This window comes from Pseudophryne corroboree, unplaced genomic scaffold (assembly GCF_028390025.1).
Source record: "Pseudophryne corroboree isolate aPseCor3 unplaced genomic scaffold, aPseCor3.hap2 scaffold_523, whole genome shotgun sequence".
NCBI classification, from domain to species: domain Eukaryota; kingdom Metazoa; phylum Chordata; class Amphibia; order Anura; family Myobatrachidae; genus Pseudophryne; species Pseudophryne corroboree.
In genome coordinates, this window is record NW_026970126.1 from 158,747 (window position 1) to 177,094 (window position 18,348).

Here is an 18,348-nt window from a genome sequence, read left to right on the forward strand (position 1 = left end):
ATAGAGCCAGTCACACAGAGCCCTTCTAGGGAGACACAGAGTATGATGGAGCAAGCCACACAGAGCCCTTCTAGGGAGACACAGAATATGATGGAGCCAGCCACACAGCGCCCTTCTAGGGAGACACAGAGTATGATGGAGCCAGCCACACAGCGCCCTTCTAGGGAGACATAGGGTATGATGGAGCCAGCCACATAGAGCCCTTCTAGGAAGACACAGAATATGGTGGAACCAGCCACACAGCGCCCTTCAAGGGAGACATAGGGTATGATGGAGCCAGCCACACAGCGCCCTTCTAGGGAGACATAGAGTATGATGGAACCAGCCACACAGCCCCCTTCTAGGGAGACACAGGGTATGATGGAGCAAGCCACACAGCCCACTTCTAGGGAGACACAGGCTATGATGGAGCCAGCCACACAGCGCCCTTCTAGGGAGACACAGGGTATGATGGAGCCAGCCACACAGCACCCTTCTAGGGAGACTCAGAGTATGATGGAGCCAGCCACACAGCCCCCTTCTAGGGAGGCACAGGGTATGATGGAGCCAGCCACACAGCCCCCTTCTAGGGAGACAAAGAGTATGATGGAGCCAGCCACACAGCGCCCTTCTAGGGAGACACAGAGTATGATGGAGCCAGCCACACAGCGCCCTTCTAGGGAGACACAGGGTATGATGGAGCCAGCCACACAGCGCCCTTCTAGGGAGACACAGGGTATGATGAAGCCAGCCACACAGCACCCTTCTAGGGAGGCACAGGGTATGATGGAGCCAGCCACACAGCCCCCTTCTAGGGAGACAAAGAGTATGATGGAGCCAGCCACACAGCGCCCTTCTAGGGAGACACAGAGTATGATGGAGCCAGCCACACAGCGCCTTTCTAGGGAGACATAGGGTATGATGGAGCCAGCCACACAGCCCCCTTCTAGGGAGACACAGGGTATGATGGAGCCAGCCACACAGCGCCCTTCTAGGGAGACACAGGGTATGATGGAGCCAGCCACACAGCACCCTTCTAGGGAGACTCGGAGTATGATGGAGCCAGCCACACAGCCCCCTTCTAGGGAGGCACAGGGTATGATGGAGCCAGCCACACAGCCCCCTTCTAGGGAGACAAAGAGTATGATGGAGCCAGCCACACAGCGCCCTTCTAGGGAGACACAGAGAATGATGGAGCCAGCCACACAGAGCCCTTCTAGGGAGACACAGAGTATGATGGAGCCAGCCACACAGCGCCCTTCTAGGGAGACATAGGGTATGATGGAGCCAGACACACAGTGCCCTTCTAGGGAGACACAGGCTATGATGGAGCCAGCCACAGAGCGTCCTTCTAGGGAGACATAGGGTATGATGGAGCCAGCCACACAGCCCCCTTCTAGGGAGACATAGGGTATGATGGAGCCAGCCACACAGCCCCCTTCTAGGGAGACACAGGCTATGATGGAGCCAGCCACACAGCGTCCTTCTAGGGAGACATAGGGTATGATGGAGCCAACCACACAGCCCCCTTCTAGGGAGGCACAGGGTATGATGGAGCCAGCCACACAGCCCCCTTCTAGGGAGACAAAGAGTATGATGGAGCCAGCCACACAGCGCCCTTCTAGGGAGACACAGAGTATGATGGAGCCAGTCACACAGCGCCCTTCTAGGGAGACAGAGTATGATAGAGCCAGCCACACAGCGCCCTTCTAGGGAGACACAGAGTATGATGGAGCCAGCCACACAGCATCCTTCTAGGGAGAGACAGAGTATGATGGAGCCAGCCACACAGCGCCCTTCTAGGGAGACACAGAGTATGATGGAGCCAGTCACACAGCGCCCTTCTAGGGAGACAGAGTATGATAGAGCCAGCCACACAGCACCCTTCTAGGGAGACACAGAGTATGATGGAGCCAGCCACACAGCGCCCTTCTAGGGAGACACAGGGTATGATGGAGCCAGCCACACAGCACCCTTCTAGGGAGACTCAGAGTATGATGGAGCCAGCCACACAGAGCCCTTCTAGGGAGACACAGAGTATGATGGAGCCAGCCACACAGCATCCTTCTAGGGAGAGACAGAGTATGATGGAGCCAGCCACACAGAGCCCTTCTAGGGAGACACAGAGTATGATGGAGCCAGCCACACAGCGCCCTTCTAGGGAGACACAGAGTATGATGGAGCCAGTCACACAGAGCCCTTCTAGGGAGACACAGAGTATGATGGAGCCAGCCACACAGAGCCCTTCTAGGGAGACACAGAATATGATGTAGCCAGCCACACAGCGCCCTTCTAGGGAGACACAGAGTATGATGGAGCCAGCCACACAGCATCCTTCTAGGGAGAGACAGAGTATGATGGAGCCAGCCACACAGCGTCCTTCTAGGGAGAGACAGAGTATGATGGAGCCAGCCACACAGCGCCCTTCTAGGGAGACACAGAGTATGATGGAGCCAGCCACACAGAGCCCTTCTAGGGACACAGAATATGATGTAGCCAGCCACACAGCACCCTTCTAGAGAGACACAGAGTATGATGGAGCCAGTCACACAGAGCCCTACTAGGGAGACACAGAGTATGATGGAGCCAGCCACACAGCACCCTTCTAGCTAATGCCAAGCTTAGCTGGGTTGCAGACTAAGCACCCTTAATAGTAGCTTAGTATTCTAACACCCCCCCACCTCCCTCACTATGACCCCCTGGCACCTCTGAGGAAATCTCGAGTCCTTGTGGAGGAGCTGTGCTTCCCTGCCAGTCTTGTCAGTGTGAGCTGCAGAGGTAAAATGGCGCAGGTGAGCCGCTGAATCCACTCATAGTGAAGCCCGCCCCCTTAATGGTGCGCGGTCTTCCCCTTTTTTTGATACTGGCTGAGGTGTTTGTGTGCTGTAAGCTGTACTGCCAGTGCGGGTATTGTTTTTAGTGGCTCAGCTCGCCTCTCACAACGGAACACACACAGCATGTTGTCCTGAGCCTGGAGACGCAGCCTGCGCTCCATACCCTTATGCCGCCATTACAGCCGACGACCCACTAGCCAGGACGCCAGACGCCTACTCACCACTCTTCTTACTTCTGGCTCTGCTAGGGGCGGCGGCGTGCTGCGGGAATGTACGCTCACCGTGGTGGGGCTTGCGCATGGTTCCCTCAGGAGCTGTGTCCTGTCAGCGGGGAACGGAACCATTAACTCTATAGGAGGTGTCTAATCCTAATTTAACCGTCTTGTTGCTGTTGAGATGAGAGGATACTGGGCGCCCGCCCGGTGCTTCATTCTCAGTGCACTGTTACTTGGTTAAGTATTGTTGTTGGTTCAGCTGTTGCTGTTCCTATTTAAAGTTTGGTTAGCTTGGCTTTCCTCTTGTATGTGTGTGAGCTGGTTCAAATCTCACCCCTATCCTTTTATATCCTTCTCTCAAAGTATGTCCGTCTCCTCGGGCACAGTTCCTAGACTGAGTCTGGTAGGAGGGACATAGAGGGAGGAGCCAGCCACACTATCAAATTCTTAAAGTGCCCATGGCTCCTAGTGGACCTGTCTATACCCCATGGTACTCTAGGACGTAACAGAAATTTAAAACTGCATGTCGCCCTTTTTCCATGTCGATCTAGTGACTATCTCCCACCTAAAGGGTCACATACTTCTGCCACTCACACATGATATTGGAGAACTTTCTTCTCTTTATTTACATTTGTGTGAAAATCTGAGGTCGTTTTAAAGACCAAATTGCAGCAAAAAAATATAGAAAAATCTGAAGGGTTCACAAACTTTAAAGCTGTGTGGTGTGTACACTGTATATATATATATATATATATATATATATATATATATATATATATATATATACATACACACACATACATTTGTACATATCACGCGATGCGCGTTCATAGACGGAATACCTTTTCCCGCTCTTGTCCTGTAATATCCGCTCTAGTGTTGGTGACAATCAGACATTCCGGGACTTGTAGAGATGGATCTGGGGAAAAGGATATTGAGGAGTATTTTTATGCAGGGTCTGTGTAACATGGGAAGCCGGCCAGCATGACAGGAGGGCGCTGATCCACTTTCTAAGACCCCTGATCTGCTCTCCAGAGTGCTGTACAGTACAGGCAATGATTATATATTATACATACTGTATACAGCATCACCCTCTGCTCTATACTCATTACCCGCTGCCTCCGTGTCATCCTTCATTCTGCTCTCCCCTTCATATACTCAGTATATAGAGGATGATGGCTACCTGTATATAAGGCGTCTCCTGCATTACAGTATACAGTATATAGAGGATGATGGGCTACCTGTATATAAGGGGTCTCCTGCATAACAGTACTCAGTATATATAGGATGATGGGCTACCTGTATATAAGGGGTCTCCTGCATTACAATATACAGTATATAGAGGATGATGGGCTACCTGTATATAAGGGGTCTCCTGCATTACAGTACTCAGTATATATAGGATGATGGGCTACCTGTATATAAGGGGTCTCCTGCATTAAAATAATAAGAATTTACTCACCGGTAATTCTATTTCTCGTAGTCCGTAGTGGATGCTGGGGACTCCGTAAGGACCATGGGGAATAGACGGCTCCGCAGGAGACTGGGCACACTAAAAGAAAGATTTATGACTACTGGTGTGCACTGGCTCCTCCCCCTATGACCCTCCTCCAAGCCTCAGTTAGGATACTGTGCCCGGAAGAGCTGACACAATAAGGAAGGATTTTGAATCCCGGGTAAGACTCATACCAGCCACACCAATCACACCGTATAACTCGTGATATTTTACCCAGTTAACAGTATGAATAACAACTGAGCCTCTCAACAGATGGCTCAACAATAACCCTTTAGTTAGGCAATAACTATATACAAGTATTGCAGACAATCCGCACTTGGGATGGGCGCCCAGCATCCACTACGGACTACGAGAAATAGATTTACCGGTGAGTAAATTCTTATTTTCTCTAACGTCCTAGTGGATGCTGGGGACTCCGTAAGGACCATGGGGAATATACCAGAGCTCCCAAACGGGCGGGAGAGTGCGGATGACTCTGCAGCACCGAATGAGAGAACTCAAGGTCCTCCTCAGCCAGGGTATCAAATTTGTAGAATTTAGCAAACGTGTTTGCCCCTGACCAAGTAGCAGCTCGGCAAAGTTGTAAAGCCGAGACCCCTCGGGCAGCCGCCCAAGATGAGCCCACCTTCCTCGTGGAATGGGCTTTCACTGATTTAGGATGCGGCAAACCAGCCGCAGAATGCGCCAGCTGAATTGTGCTACAAATCCAGCGAGCAACAGTCTGCTTAGAAGCAGGAGCACCTATTTTGTTGGGTGCATACAGGATAAAAAGCGAGTCAGTTTTCCTGACTCCAGCCGTCCTGGAAACATAAATTTTCAGGGCCCTGACTACGTCCAGTAACTTGGAATCTTCCAAGTCCCTAGTAGCCGCAGGCACTACAATAGGTTGGTTCAAGTGAAAAGCTGATACCACCTTAGGGAGAAACTGGGGACGAATCCTCAATTCTGCCCTATCCATATGGAAAATCAGATAAGGGCTTTTACACGACAAAGCCGCCAATTCTGACACACGCCTGGCCGAAGCCAAGGCCAATAACATGACCACTTTCCACGTGAGATATTTGAGATCCACGGTTTTAAGTGGTTCAAACCAATGTGATTTTAGGAAACTCAACACCACATTGAGATCCCAAGGTGCCACAGGAGGCACAAAAGGGGGCTGAATATGAAGCACTCCCTTTACAAAAGTCTGAACTTCAGGTACTGAAGCTAGTTCTTTCTGGAAGAAAATCGACAGAGCCGAGATCTGTACTTTAATGGAGCCTAGTTTTAGGCCCATATCCACTCCTGCTTGCAGGAAATGCAGAAATCGACCTAGTTGAAATTCCTCTGTTGGGGCCTTTTTGGCCTCGCACCATGCAACATATTTCCGCCATATGCGGTGATAATGATTTGCCGTAACATCTTTCCTGGCTTTAATAAGCGTAGGAATGACTTCTTCCGGAATACCCTTTTCCTTCAGGATCCGGCGTTCAACCGCCATGCCGTCAAACGCAGCCGCGGTAAGTCTTGGAACAGACAGGGCCCCTGCTGTAGCAGGTCCTGTCTGAGCGGCAGAGGCCACGGGTCCTCTGAGATCATCTCTTGAAGTTCCGGGTACCACGCTCGTCTTGGCCAATCCGGAACCACGAGAATTGTGTTTACTCCTCGCTTTCTTATTATTCTCAATACCTTTGGTATGAGAGGCAGAGGAGGGAACACATAAACCGACTGGTACACCCACGGTGTCACTAGAGCGTCCACAGCTATCGCCTGAGGGTCCCTTGACCTGGCGCAATATCTTTTTAACTTTTTGTTGAGGCGGGACGCCATCATGTCCACCTGTGGTTTTTCCCAACGGTTTACCAGCATCTGGAAGACTTCTGGATGAAGTCCCCACTCTCCCGGGTGGAGGTCGTGTCTGCTGAGGAAGTCTGCTTCCCAGTTGTCCACTCCCGGAATGAACACTGCTGACAGTGCTAGTACATGATTCTCCGCCCATCGGAGAATTCTTGTGGCTTCTGCCATTGCCATCCTGCTTCTTGTGCCGCCCTGTCGATTTACATGGGCGACTGCCGTGATGTTGTCTGACTGGATCAGCACCGGCTGGTGTAGGAGCAGGGATTTTGCCTGACTTAGGGCATTGTAAATGGCCCTTAGTTCCAGAATATTTATGTGAAGGGAAGTCTCCTGACTTGACCATAGTCCTTGGAAGTTTCTTCCCCGTGTGACTGCCCCCCAGCCTCGAAGGCTGGCATCCGTGGTCACCCGGACCCAGTCCTGTATGCCGAACCTGCGGCCCTCTAGAAGATGGGCACTCTGCAGCCACCACAGTAGAGACACCCTGGTTCTTGGAGACAGGGTTATTAAGCGATGCATCTGAAGATGCGATCCGGACCATTTGTCCAATAGGTCCCACTGAAAGATTCTGGCATGGAACCTGTGGAATTGGTAATGGCAATCCTGTACCACAAATCTGAGGTACTCCTGGTGAGGATGGTAAATGGGGACATGCAAGTAAGCATCCTTGATGTCCAGGGATACCATGTAATCCCCCTCGTCCAGGCTTGCAATAACCGCCCTGAGCGATTCCATCTTGAACTTGAATTTTTTTATGTATGTGTTCAAGGATTTCAAATTTAAAATGGGTCTCACCGAACCGTCCGGTTTCGGCACCACAAATAGTGTGGAATAGTAACCCCGGCCTTGTTGAAGTAGGGGCACCTTGACTATCACCTGCTGGGAATACAGCTTGTGAATTGCCGCTAGCACCGCCTCCCTGTCTGAGGGAGCAATCGGCAAGGCAGATTTTATGAACCAGTGGGGTGGAGACGCCTCGAATTCCAGTTTGTACCCCTGAGATACTATTTGAAGGATCCAGGGATCCACCTGTGAGCGAGCCCACTGATCGCTGAAATTCTTGAGGCGGCCCCCCACCGTACCTGGCTCCGCCTGTGGAGCCCCACCGTCATGCGGCGGACTTGGAAGAAGAAGCGGGGGAGGACTTTTGCTCCTGGGAACCTGCTGTTTGTTGCAGCCTTTTTCCCCTACCTCTGCCTCTGGACAGAAAAGACCCGCCTTTTCCACATTTGTTTTTCTGGGTCCGAAAGGACTGAACCTGATAAAACGGCGCCTTCTTAGGCTGTGAGGGGACATGGGGTAAAAATGCTGACTTCCCAGACGTTGCTGTGGAAACTAGGTCCGAGAGACCATCCCCAAATAATTCCTCACCCTTATAAGGCAAAACTTCCATGTGCCTTTTTGAATCTGCATCTCCTGTCCACTGGCGAGTCCATAAGCCTCTCCTAGCAGAAATGGACAATGCACTTACTTTAGATGCCAGTCGGCAGATTTCCCTCTGTGCATCTCTCATATATAAGACTGAGTCTTTTATATGGTCTATGGTTAACAGGATCGTGTCTCTGTCTAATGCAGTGATCGCGCTGAGCCAAAAAAAAAGTGGGTCCCAGGGACCCTTCACTTTTAAAAATTGGGGTCCTACCGGTCTTTTTATGGGTCCCATCGGAATGAAGGTTCTTATTAATTTTAATCTTGTTTGGACACTACAAAAGTGTTGCAAGATGGGGGGATGGGGGTGACAGTGCTGCTGGGCTGTGTAGCATGCAGGACACCCTGCACCAGAGTTGTAACTAGACATTTTGGTGCCCTTAGGCAGAAAGTGAATTGGTGCTCCACCACTCAGACCCTAAAGCATAGGTAGTGCGCGCCGTAGGCGCGCTGCAAAATTTAGGGTGTGGCTTCATAGGGAAGGGGCGTGACCACATAATAGTGTCAATTCACATTACACCACACAGTAGTGCCGCTTATACACATTGCACCAGGTAGAACCTCCTATGCACACTGCGCCAGGTAGAGCACGTCATACACTTTGCACCAGGAACAGCACGTCATACACTTTGCACCACGTACAGCACGTCATACACTTTGCACCAGGAACAGCACGTCATACACTTTGCACCAGGAACAGCACGTCATACACTTTGCACCAGGAACAGCACGTCATACACTTTGCACCAGGTAGAGCACGTTATACACATTGCGCCGGGTACAGCACGTTATACACATTGCGCCGGGTACAGCACGTTATACACTTTGCACCGGGTACAGCACTTTATACACTTTGCACAGGGTACAGCACGTTATACACTTTGCACCGGGTACAGCACGTTATACACTTTGCACCGGGTACAGCACGTTATACACTTTGCACCGGGTACAGCACTTTATACACTTTGCACAGGGTACAGCACGTTATACACTTTGCACCGGGTACAGCACGTTATACACTTTGCACCGGGTACAGCACGTTATACACTTTGCACCGGGTACAGCACTTTATACACTTTGCACAGGGTACAGCACGTTATACACTTTGCACCGGGTACAGCACTTTATACACTTTGCACAGGGTACAGCACGTTATACACTTTGCACCGGGTACAGCACTTTATACACTTTGCACAGGGTACAGCACGTTATACACTTTGCACCGGGTACAGCACGTTATACACTTTGCACCGGGTACAGCACGTTATACACTTTGCACCGGGTACAGCACTTTAAACACTTTGCACAGGGTACAGCACGTTATACACTTTGCACCGGGTACAGCACTTTATACACTTTGCACAGGGTACAGCACGTTATACACTTTGCACCGGGTACAGCACGTTATACACTTTGCACCGGGTACAGCACTTTATACACTTTGCACAGGGTACAGCACGTTATACACTTTGCACCGGGTACAGCACTTTATACACTTTGCACAGGGTACAGCACGTTATACACTTTGCACCGGGTACAGCACTTTATACACTTTGCACCGGGTACAGCACGTTATACACTTTGCACCGGGTACAGCACTTTATACACTTTGCACAGGGTACAGCACGTTATACACTTTGCACCGGGTACAGCACTTTATACACTTTGCACAGGGTACAGCACGTTATACACTTTGCACCGGGTACAGCACTTTATACACTTTGCACAGGGTACAGCACGTTATACACTTTGCACCGGGTACAGCACTTTATACACTTTGCACCGGGTACAGCACGTTATACACTTTGCACCGGGTAGAACACGTTATACACTTTGCACCGGGTACAGCACGTTATACACTTTGCACCGGGTACAGCACTTTATACACTTTGCACAGGGTACAGCACGTTATACACTTTGCACCGGGTACAGCACGTTATACACTTTGCACCGGGAACAGCACGTTATACACTTTGCACCGGGTACAGCACGTTATACACTTTGCACCAGGTACAGCACGTTATACACTTTGCACCGGGTACAGCACGTTATACACTTTGCACCAGGTACAGCACGTTATACACTTTGCACCGGGTAGAACACGTTATACACTTTGCACAGGGTACAGCACGTTATACACTTTGCACCGGGTACAGCACGTTATACACTTTGCACCGGGTACAGCACGTTATACACTTTGCACCGGGTAGAACACGTTATACACTTTGCACCGGGTACAGCACGTTATACACTTTGCACCGGGTAGAACACGTTATACACTTTGCACCGGGTACAGCACGTTATACACTTTGCACCGGGTACAGCACTTTATACACTTTGCACAGGGTACAGCACGTTATACACTTTGCACCGGGTACAGCACGTTATACACTTTGCACCGGGTACAGCACGTTATACACTTTGCACCGGGTACAGCACGTTATACACTTTGCACCGGGTACAGCACTTACAAGTTGCAGCCATCACCTCAGACCCTCAGTCGTCGTCCCCCCCTTCCACAGCAAGCCCAGCCACCACCTGCTTGACTCACTGGCCACGGACTGCATTCAAAACATACTGATCTGCAGTAATCACCTCTTTTTTTGGACGAAAATGCAGTCAAGAGTTAACAAAAGATAAACATTGCCTTTAAACCTTATACAATACACTATATACTAGCTTGAATGACACGATGATCTACAACCGCTGACACATGAGACCCGCTGCCTGGCCTCCTCCACACTGCCCCCATGTACTGTAATGCATGTACTGTCAGGGGAATGGCTGTTACCGGCCGGCACACACAAGGGAGACGCCACTGCCAGCACTGTTCTGACCATCCCGCCAAGCTGCTGACAAGGAGCGATCATCCCCTCACGCATCACTTTTCTATCACACAAGAGCACACACCCTCAGCCACCTGCTGTCCCGCCACCTACCGCTGCATCTTCCCCCGTCTTGATCCCAGCAAATGGCTTCCTCCGCTGGCTCCTGCGGATAACCGATGTGGCAGAGCTTCATGCCCGGCCGGAGTGGACAGCCCCCTGCCACATACGGCGGACTGGATGTTACGGGTCCCGTGCAGAGCAGAGAGGGGAAGGCGGGAGATCACATGCTCCATGGTCTCCTCCCTTTCCTCTGCCATTGGAGAGTTAAAGTGACTGACAGCACAGGACAGCGCTGCTGATTGGTCAGAGCGCGTCCTGTGGGACCCTGCGGTTTTGTTTTTTTGAGTCACCACTGTCAATTGTCGGGTAAAATACGCGCTATAGCGCGTATTTGCGAACACTGCTAATGTGTCAATATTTTCTGACAGTTTATCTGACCACGCAGCGGCAGCACTGCACATCCAAGCTGACGCAATAGCTGGTCTCAGTATAACACCTGTGTGTGTATATACAGACTTCAGGATCGCCTCCTGCTTTCTATCAGCAGGTTCCTTGAGGGCAGCCGTATCCGGAGACGGTAGTGCCACCTTTTTAGACAAACGTGTGAGCGCTTTATCCACCCTAGGAGGTGTTTCCCAACGTGACCTATCCTCTGGCGGGAAAGGGAACGCCATTAGTACCTTCTTAGGAATTACTAATTTTTTATCAGGGAAAGCCCACGCTTCTTCACACACTTCATTTAATTCATCTGATGGGGGAAAAACTACGGGTAGTTTTTTCTCCCCAAACATAATACCCTTTTTAGTGGTACCTGGGTTTATATCAGAAATGTGTAACACCTCTTTCATTGCCTCAATCATGCAGTGAATGGCCTTAGTGGGCATCAGGTTAGACTCATCGTCGTCGACACTGGTGTCAGTATCAGTGTCGACATCTGGGTCTGCGGTCTGAGGTAGCGGGCGTTTCAGAGCCCCTGATGACCTTTGAGACGCCTGGACAGGCACGAGCTGAGAAGTCGGCTGTCCCACATTTGGCATGTCGTCAAATTTCTTATGTAAGGAGTCTATACGTGCACTCATTTCTTTCCATAAGCTCATCCACTCAGGTGTCTGCCCCGCAGGGGGTGACATCCCTTCTAAAGGCATCTGCTCCGTCTCCACATCATTATCCTCATCAAACATGTCGACACAGCCGTACCGACACACCGCACACACACAGGGAATGCTCCAAAAGAGGACAGGACCCACAAAAGCCCTTTAGGGGGACAGAGTGAGAGTATGCCAGCACACACCAGAGCGCTATATAATGCAGGGACTAACTGAGTTATGTCCCCTATAGCTGCTTTTTCTATATAAATGTATACTGCGCCTAAATTTAGTGCCCCCCCTCTCTTTTTTACCCTTTTCTGTAGTGTAGACTGCAGGGGAGAGCCAGGGAGCTTCCTTCCAGCGGAGCTGTGAGGGAAAAATGGCGCCAGTGTGCTGAAGGAGATAGCTCTGCTCCTTTTCCGCGGACTATTCTCCCGCTTTTTCTTATATTCTGGCAGGGGTATTTTCCACATATATAGCCTCTGGGGCTATATATTGTGGTATTTTTGCCAGCCAAGGTGTTATTATTGCTTCTCAGGGCGCCCCCCCCCCAGCGCCCTGCACCCTCAGTGACCGGAGTGTGAAGTGTGTATGAGGAGCAATGGCGCACAGCTGCAGTGCTGTGCGCTACCTTGGTGAAGACTGATGTCTTCTGCCGCCGATTTTCCGGACCTCTTCTTGCTTCTGGCTCTGTAAGGGGGACGGCGGCGCGGCTCCGGGACCGAACACCAAGGCTGGGCCTGCGGTCGATCCCTCTGGAGCTAATGGTGTCCAGTAGCCTAAGAAGCCCAAGCTGGCTGCAAGCAGGCAGGTTCGCTTCTTCTCCCCTTAGTCCCTCGCTGCAGTGAGCCTGTTGCCAGCAGGTCTCACTGTAAAATAAAAAACCTAAAATAAACTTTCTTTCTAGGAGCTCAGGAGAGCCCCTAGTGTGCATCCAGCTCGGCCGGGCACAAAATCTAACTGAGGCTTGGAGGAGGGTCATAGTGGGAGGAGCCAGTGCACACCAGATAGTCATAAATCTTTCTAGAGTGCCCAGCCTCCTTCGGAGCCCGCTATTCCCCATGGTCCTTACGGAGTTCCCAGCATCCACTAGGACGTCAGAGAAAAGGGGTATACAGTATATAGAGGATGATGGGCTACCTGTATATAAGGGGTATACAGTATATAGAGGATGATGGCTACCTGTATATAAGGGGTATACAGTATATACAGGATGAGGGCTACCTGTATAGAAGGGGTATACAGTATATAGAGGATGAGGGCTACCTGTATAGAAGGGGTATACAGTATATAGAGGATGAGGGCTACCTGTATATAAGGGGTATACAGTATATAGAGGATGAGGGCTACCTGTATATAAGGGGTATACAGTATATAGAGGATGATGGCTACCTGTATATAAGGGGTATACAGTATATACAGGATGAGGGCTACCTGTATAGAAGGGGTATACAGTATATAGAGGATGAGGGCTACCTGTATAGAAGGGGTATACAGTATATAGAGGATGAGGGCTACCTGTATATAAGGGGTATACAGTATATAGAGGATGAGGGCTACCTGTATATAAGGGGTATACAGTATATAGAGGATGAGGGCTACCTGTATATAAGGGGTATACAGTATATAGAGGATGAGGGCTACCTGTATATAAGGGGTATACAGTATATAGAGGATGAGGGCTACCTGTATAGAATGGGTATACAGTATATACAGGATGAGGGCTACCTGTATATAAGGGGTATACAGTATATAGAGGATGAGGGCTACCTGTATATAAGGGGTATATAGAGGATGAGGGCTACCTGTATAGAAGGGGTATACAGTATATAGAGGATGAGGGCTACCTGTATAGAAGGGGTATACAGTAAATAGAGGATGAGGGCTACCTGTATATAAGGGGTATACAGTATATAGAGGGTGAGGGCTACCTGTATATAAGGGGTATACAGTATATACAGGATGAGGGCTACCTGCATATAAGGGGTATACAGTATATAGAGGATGAGGGCTACCTGTATAGAAGGGGTATACAGTATATAGAGGATGAGGGCTACCTGTATATAAGGGGTATACAGTATATAGAGGTGAGGGTTACCTGTATAGAAGGGGTATACAGTATATAGAGGATGAGGGCTACCTGTATAGTAGGGGTATACAGTATATAGAGGATGAGGGCTACCTGTATATAAGGGGTATACAGCATATAGAGGTGAGGGTTACCTGTATAGAAGGGGTATACAGTATATACAGGATGAGGGCTACCTGTATATAAGGGGTATACAGTATATAGAGGATGAGGGCTACCTGTATATAAGGGGTATACAGTATATAGAGGTGAGGGTTACCTGTATAGAAGGGGTATACAGTATATAGAGGATGAGGGCTACCTGTATAGGAGGGGTATACAGTATATAGAGGATGAGGGCTACCTGTATAGAAGGGGTATACAGTATATACAGGATGAGGGCTACCTGTATATAAGGGGTATACAGTATATACAGGATGAGGGCTACCTGTATATAAGGGGTATACAGTATATAGAGGATGAGGGCTACCTGTATAGAAGGGGTATACAGTATATACAGGATGAGGGCTACCTGTATATAAGGGGTATACAGTATATACAGGATGAGGGCTACCTGTATATAAGGGGTATACAGTATATACAGGATGAGGGCTACCTGTATATAAGGGGCATACAGTATTTACAGGATGAGGGCTACCTGTATATAAGGGGCATACAGTATATACAGGATGAGGGCTACCTGTATATAAGGGGCATACAGTATATAGAGGATGAGGGCTACCTGTATATAAGGGGTATACAGTGTATAGAGGATGAGGGCTACCTGTATATAAGGGGTATACAGTATATACAGGATGAGGGCTACCTGTATATAAGGGGTATACAGTATATACAGGATGAGGGCTACCTGTATATAAGGGGCATACAGTATATACAGGATGAGGGCTACCTGTATATAAGGGGTATACAGTATATAGAGGATGAGGGCTACCTGTATATAAGGGGTATACAGTATATAGATGTGAGGGCTACCTGTATATAAGGGGTATACAGTATATAGAGGATGATGGGCTACCTGTATATAAGGGGTATACAGTATATAGAGGATGAGGGTTACCTGTATATAAGGGGTATACAGTATATAGAGGATGATGGGCTACCTGTATATAAGGGGTATATAGAGGATGAGGGTTACCTGTGTATAAGGGGTATACAGTATATACAGGATGAGGGCTACCTGTATATAAGGGGTATACAGTATATAGAGGATGAGGGCTACCTGTATATAAGGGGTATACAGTATATACAGGATGAGGGCTACCTGTATATAAGGGGTATACAGTATATAGAGGATGAGGGCTACCTGTATATAAGGGGTATACAGTACATACAGGATGAGAGCTACCTGTATATAAGGGGTATACAGTATATAGAGGATGAGGGCTACCTGTATATAAGGGGTATACAGTATATACAGGATGAGGGCTACCTGTATATAAGGGGTATACAGTATATAGAGGATGAGGGTTACCTGTATATAGGGGATATACATTATATAGAGGATGAGGGCTACCTGTATATAAGGGGTATACAGTATATACAGGATGAGGGCTACCTGTATATAAGGGGTATACAGTATATACAGGATGAGGGCTACCTGTATATAAGGGGTATACAGTATATACAGGATGAGGGCTACCTGTATATAAGGGGTATATAGTATATAGAGGATGAGGGCTACCTGTATAGAAGGGGTATACAGTATATACAGGATGAGGGCTACCTGTATATAAGGGGTATACAGTATATAGAGGATGAGGGCTACCTGTATATAAGGGGTATACAGTATATAGAGGATGAGGGCTACCTGTATAGAAGGGGTATACAGTATATAGAGGATGAGGGCTACCTGTATATAAGGGGTATACAGTATATAGAGGACGAGGGTTACCTGTATATAAGGGATATACAGTATATAGAGGATGAGGGCTACCTGTATATAAGGGGTATACAGTATATAGAGGATGAGGGCTACCTGTATAGAAGGGGTATACAGTATATAGAGGATGAGGGCTACCTGTATAGAAGGGGTATACAGTATATACAGGATGAGGGCTACCTGTATAGAAGGGGTATACAGTATATACAGGATGAGGGCTACCTGTATATAAGGGGTATACAGTATATACAGGATGAGGGCTACCTGTATATAAGGGGTATACAGTATATACAGGATGAGGGCTACCTGTATATAAGGGGTATACAGTATATAGAGGATGAGGGCTACCTGTATATAAGGGGTATACAGTATATACAGGATGAGGGCTACCTGTATATAAGGGGTATACAGTATATAGAGGACGAGGGTTACCTGTATATAAGGGATATACAGTATATAGAGGATGAGGGCTACCTGTATATAAGGGGTATACAGTATATAGAGGATGAGGGCTACCTGTATATAAGGGGTATACAGTATATAGAGGATGAGGGCTACCTGTATAGAAGGGGTATACAGTATATAGAGGATGAGGGCTACCTGTATATAAGGGGTATACAGTATATAGAGGATGAGGGCTACCTGTATATAAGGGGTATACAGTATATAGAGGACGAGGGTTACCTGTATATAAGGGATATACAGTATATAGAGGACGAGGGCTACCTGTATATAAGGGGTATACAGTATATAGAGGATGAGGGCTACCTGTATATAAGGGGTATACAGTATATAGAGGATGAGGGCTACCTGTATAGAAGGGGTATACAGTATATAGAGGATGAGGGCTACCTGTATATAAGGGGTATACAGTATATAGAGGACGAGGGCTACCTGTATATAAGGGGTATACAGTATATAGAGGACGAGGGTTACCTGTATATAAGGGATATACAGTATATAGAGGATGAGGGCTACCTGTATATAAGGGGTATACAGTATATAGAGGATGAGGGCTACCTGTATATAAGGGGTATACAGTATATAGAGGATGAGGGCTACCTGTATATAAGGGGTATACAGTATATAGAGGATGAGGGCTACCTGTATAGAAGGGGTATACAGTATATACAGGATGAGGGCTACCTGTATATAAGGGGTATACAGTATATACAGGATGAGGGCTACCTGTATATAAGGGGTATACAGTATATACAGGATGAGGGCTACCTGTATATAAGGGGTATACAGTATATAGAGGATGAGGGCTACCTGTATATAAGGGGTATACAGTATATAGAGGATGAGGGCTACCTGTATATAAGGGGTATACAGTATATAGAGGACGAGGGTTACCTGTATATAAGGGATATACAGTATATAGAGGATGAGGGCTACCTGTATATAAGGGGTATACAGTATATAGAGGATGAGGGCTACCTGTATAGAAGGGGTATACAGTATATACAGGATGAGGGCTACCTGTATATAAGGGGTATACAGTATATAGAGGATGAGGGCTACCTGTATAGAAGGGGTATACAGTATATAGAGGATGAGGGCTACCTGTATATAAGGGGTATACAGTATATAGAGGATGAGGGCTACCTGTATAGAAGGGGTATACAGTATATAGAGGATGAGGGCTACCTGTATATAAGGGGTATACAGTATATACAGGATGAGGGCTACCTGTATATAAGGGGTATACAGTATATACAGGATGAGGGCTACCTGTATATAAGGGGTATACAGTATATAGAGGATGAGGGCTACCTGTATATAAGGGGTATACAGTATATAGAGGATGAGGGCTACCTGTATATAAGGGGTATACAGTATATAGAGGACGAGGGTTACCTGTATATAAGGGATATACAGTATATAGAGGATGAGGGCTACCTGTATATAAGGGGTATACAGTATATAGAGGATGAGGGCTACCTGTATAGAAGGGGTATACAGTATATAGAGGATGAGGGCTACCTGTATAGAAGGGGTATACAGTATATAGAGGATGAGGGCTACCTGTATATAAGGGGTCTCCATACGATGTGCAGTCGGGATGAGTCTCTGGATGACAGGGCGGGGTCTGTGTCGCTGTGGCTGCTGGGAGCTGAATCTTGCCCTGGTGTATTATGGGAGGGGAAGTATTTCTGTATGTTATGCTCAGGGTCAGGGTGTAAAACTACATTTCCCATAATGCACAGAGGCAGAGATGCTATCCTAACACACACACACACAGTGTAACACACATACACATCTCTCTCACACACACACACACACAGTGTAACACACACAGTGTAACACACACACACAGTGTAACACACATACACATCTCTCTCACACACAGTGTAACACACATACACATCTCTCTCACACACAGTGTAACACACATACACATCTCTCACACACAGTGTAACACACATACACATCTCTCTCACGCACAGTGTAACACACACACACACACACACAGTGTAACACACATACACATCTCTCTCACACACAGTGTAACACACATACACATCTCTCTCACACACAGTGTAACACACACACAGTGTAACACACATACACATTTCTCACACACACAGTG

The 18,348-nt window shown here is 48.1% G+C and overlaps 1 long non-coding RNA gene across 2 annotated transcripts in view; it reads right to left on the minus strand.

The window, feature by feature from the left end:
- LOC135031668 (uncharacterized) overlaps positions 1–17,872 on the minus strand; it is a 176,470-nt gene extending 158,598 nt beyond the window's left edge. For both annotated transcript variants that reach the window (XR_010227326.1, XR_010227325.1), the window contains exons 1-2: positions 17,784–17,872; positions 3,871–3,947 (exon numbers count right to left, since the gene is read on the minus strand). This is a non-coding gene — a long non-coding RNA (uncharacterized LOC135031668). The remainder of the gene's footprint in view (positions 1–3,870; positions 3,948–17,783) is intronic.
- Positions 17,873–18,348: the final 476 nt, after the last annotated feature.